The following is a 4,387-nucleotide window of genomic DNA, read 5'->3' on the forward strand; positions in this document are numbered from 1 at the left end:
TCAATAAGAAATTGGAATACAAAATTAACATAGCTGAGGAGTTCCTTGTATCCCATGCTGTTTAACTATCTATTCTACAGTCCTAGAATCAATCTTTTTTTAAAATTAAGAGATAGGGCCTGTCTTTGTTACTCAGACTTGAGTACAGTGGTGCCATCAAAGCTCTGTGCAGCCTCCTGGGCTCAATCCTCTTGCCTCAGCCTCCCCTTCCTGAGTAGCTACAACTATAGGCACATGCCCCAATACCCAGCTGATTTTTCAAGTTTTGTGGAGATGAGGTGTTTGTTACTTTCTTGTCCAGGCTGTTTTTGAACTCCTGGCTTCAAGCAAAACTCCCACCTCGATGTGGGGATTGCAGGCATGAGCCACTGTGCCTGTCCTGGAACCAACCTTTATTGCTATCAATACTCCCACCAGTTAACTGTGTCAGGTATCATAATTTCCCTTCTTACATGTATTAAAACTCATACTGAACAATGAGTTCTGGGTTGCAAAGAAGATTATTTTTTGCTCTTATCAGTAAGTCTTTGTCCACAAGTCAAACAAAAACATACATAAGTGCAGAAGTACTATTTAAATATTACTCATCAAAGTACATTTCCCGTCTTTTTTCCTAAAATTATTAAAATATGATTTATGATAACAAAATACTATTTTTCTACTGTGTTAGAATCTGGATGAAATCCCAGTATGGAGAACAGAGATTGGTGAGAACTCTGACACTCAGGCCGGGCGCAGTGGCTCAGGCTTGTAATCCCAGCACTTTGGGAGGCTGAGGCAGTCGAATCACTTGAGGTCAGGAGTTAAAGAGCAGCCTGGCCAACATGGTGAAACCCCATCTCTACTAAAAATACAAAAATTAGCTGGGTGTGGTGGACACATACCTGTAATCCCAGATACTTGGGAGGCTAAGGCAGGAGAATTGTTTGAACCTGGGAGGAGGAGGTTGCAGTGAGCCAAGACTGTGCCACTGCACTCCAGCCTGGGTAACAGAGCAAGACACTGTCTAAAAAAAAAGAAAAGAGCCCTGACACACTGACATTCAGAAGAAAAGTGTAGGCCCCACCCATGGAAGGCAGAAGGGTCTGTTCCCTGGTGGTGTCTTCCTACAGCACAGACAGGAGGAGAACAGTGACTCATGGGGCAGTTTCTGAAACATGACTCTTAAGTAATACTTAAACTTCCACCCCATGCAAATTGAGCCAAGTCAGTCAGGCTGCCCTCTGACTCAGATGTTGTTCCTGAAGGGGAGCTCGAAGCCATGGTTTCTGCTGGAGCTGTCACTCGTGGGTGGGGAGGGGAGTGATGACAGACTGCATCCGAAGAAGTCTATTTTGTAATTATACCTTACCAAATTCAGCCATTCAACAGAATCATTATCAAAATGTAGACCATAAGAGCGTCCACCCTGAGTGAGTCTACTCTTTGGATGCTTCCAGTTTTAGGCTCTGGGATATATTATAAAGTATGCACTTTTTCTTCATGCCCTCCTGAAACACGACTTTGGTGCTTCCAGTGTGCTATGTGGGTGTGAGAATGACCAGTGAGCTGACAAGTGAGGAGGAGATGGGACCTCAAACAGCAGGAAGAGCTCCTGGATGCCATCAAGGCAGAGGGCTCTGAGTCACAGAAGACAGGTCCCTAGTCAAACCTGGAGTGGTCAGGGAGGCTTCTTGGAAGAGTGGATTTCTAAGTTGATTTCCTTCCCACAGAAAGGAATTATTCAGGAAGAGAACAGAGCACACGCATAGACCTGGAGGTGAGAAAGCCACAGGGTTTGGGGGAAGTGTCCCACCTGGCTGGAATGCGAAGTGAAAGTGGAAAGGAGTGGGAGGGGCAGGAGTGGTGAGCTGGGGGTGGGCTCCAGGTCTACCTAGTCCTTCTTCAGCATTCCACCTCCTGGTGGCAGGTCCCTTCGACTGGAGACAGACTTACGAAGGTGCTCGACAAGGCCAGATTGCATTGCCAAAAGAACACTCCAGCAACAATGGGTGGTGTGGGATGGGAAGCGAAGAGGCAGTGAGGCTAATTCTGGAGAGTGGAGAACAAGATAGACCACAGCTGCAATAATCCAGGAGGGAGAAAGGGCCTGAACTAAGGAGGTAATAATGGGCACAGAATAGATGAGGTTGGGAAGTAGGCATTACTTATCACATTTACAGAGGACAAAAGTGGTTTTGGAGAAAATAGCAAACTTATTCACAGTCATAAAATTAAATTAGATTATTTTATTCTTATTCCTATGGTCTTTGGAGAGAAGGATGTAGAAAAAATTAACCAAAGAGGCAGAAAGGAACTGAAAGGAAAAATAAATACAATTTCATCAACAGAGGCATGAATTCATCAGTGCATCCACAGGTTTACTGAGAGACTTCTCTGTGTGTCATAACAAAATAGGGGAGATCAGTGCATGTAAAACTAAATCCACTCTTTGGCTAACCGCATTTCTGACTCAATCTCCTCAACTACCTAAGATTTAATTATTATTTTCATGTTGTCATATTTCTGTCGTAATAAAGAGGGCAACGTTGTCTGTACAAAGGATTTTTTTTTTTTTTTTTTGACAGAGTCTTGCTCTGTTACCCAGGTTGGGGTGCAATGGTGCAATCTCAGCTCACTGCAACTTCCGCCTCCTGGGTTCAAGCAATTCTCTTGTCTCAGCCTCCTGAGTAGCTGGGACTACAGGTGGCTGCCACTACACCTGGCTAATTTCTGTACTTAGAGTAGAGACGGGGTTTCACCTTTTTGGTCAGGCCCGTCTCAAACTCCTGATCTCAGGTGATCCACCCGCCTCGGCCTCCCAAAGTGCTGAGATTACAGACGTGAGCCACCATACCCGGCCTGTGCAAAAGTTTAACATAAATGAGTTTACCTGTAGAAACAGAAAGTCCTTCTCCCCAGAGGTCTTCAAATGATTATGAATTATAAAATTCTGATATTCCCTTGACTCTAGAATCTTGTTTTTTTTCCCTGGAGAGTAAGATATTTGGAAATAAGCTTCTGGAGTAGCAAGCTGGGTGTAAGGATGGAAGCCGCTATTCATTTTGCTAGTCATTACTTTTTAATCTCAATATACTTGCATTTCTAATCGGCATCATAAAATGTCTCTGGAGACAGGGAAGCCCAAAATACTTACTAGCTATCCTTGTCCTGGATACAAAATAATAAGCTGAAAAAAACTTGTTTAAAAAATATGCTTTTCTTTAAGTGGTAAAGTCCATTAAAATACATGGAAAGGAGCTCTCATTTAATACACACCATCTATGAGCCAGATGTATTGCATATGTTGCTCTGTAAATGATTCTCAAAACAGGATTCTAAGAGAGACAATATTGCTCCCGTTTTGAAAGGACAAAATTGAGGCTCAAGAGATTTGAGTGACATACTCAGAGTCAAGCTGTTATAAAGTAGACCAATGTGACCCCAGAGCAAATGCTCTACTCATGACACTCTACTCATTTCTGACCAGGGCCACTGTCACATGGTAGTTTGTTGGTTTATGTGTTTAGCAGTACTGGAGAAATTTAGGTAGGATGCAAGGAAGGAGCCACTGGTCATTAAATGGTAGAATGGATAGATAAGTTATAGATGGTTGCTATCATTTAGACATTTGTCGGCGAAGCCTCATGTTGACATTTGATCCCTAGCATTGAAGGTGGGGCCTAAAGAGGTGTTTGGGTTGTGGGGGTGGATACCTCATGAATGTCTTGGTGCTGTCCTCTTGGTAATAAGTTGCTTTACTAGTTCATGCAAGAGACAGTGGTTAAAAAGAGCCTGGCACCCCTGCATCCCTTAACCCTTGCTTCCTCTCTCACCGTGTGATTTTTGCACAGCCAGCTCCCCTTCCTCTTCCACCATGAGTGGAAGCAGCTGGAGGCCCTCACCAGAAGTAGATGCCAGTACCATGCTTCTTGTACAACCTGAAGAACTGTGAGTCAAATAAACCTCTTTTCTTTATCAATCATCCAGCCTCAAGTATTCCTTTATAGCAATGCAAAATGAACTAAGACAATAGCCTTTGCTTACTATTTTGATTATGACTACAGGTGTTTGCCACAGCTATTTCCTTGCTAAAAGTTTTGTACTGTTGTGTTGTTTTACTGGTATATCTCTATCATTATAATAATTAATAATGTGCTAGACATTGTAATATTAACAATTACAAAGACTTTTTTTTGTAATCTGGCAAAGATGGTCTCTTTCTATCGTAACAAACTCTTTAAAGCAGGTATTATAGTTTCATCTAAATAATAAGGAACTTGAATCTCAGAGATGCCAACTGACTTGGCCAGGGCCACACCATTTGAATACAACTCTCTATTCTGGGAGCTTATGTCTTTTGCAATATCAGGAGAAACTGAATATGAACTTTCCTCCCATGATGGCA

General features: G+C 42.7%; 1 non-coding gene across 1 annotated transcript; it reads right to left on the reverse strand.

Annotated features, from left to right (window-relative positions):
* Nucleotides 1–437: 437 nt before the first annotated feature.
* LOC117079703 lies at nucleotides 438–563 on the reverse strand. The gene has a single exon (XR_004435558.1). It is a non-coding gene; the product is annotated as a small nucleolar RNA SNORA40 (small nucleolar RNA).
* Nucleotides 564–4,387: the final 3,824 nt, after the last annotated feature.

Source organism: Trachypithecus francoisi, unplaced genomic scaffold (assembly GCF_009764315.1).
Source record: "Trachypithecus francoisi isolate TF-2019V2 unplaced genomic scaffold, Tfra_2.0 Lachesis_group7, whole genome shotgun sequence".
NCBI classification, from domain to species: domain Eukaryota; kingdom Metazoa; phylum Chordata; class Mammalia; order Primates; family Cercopithecidae; genus Trachypithecus; species Trachypithecus francoisi.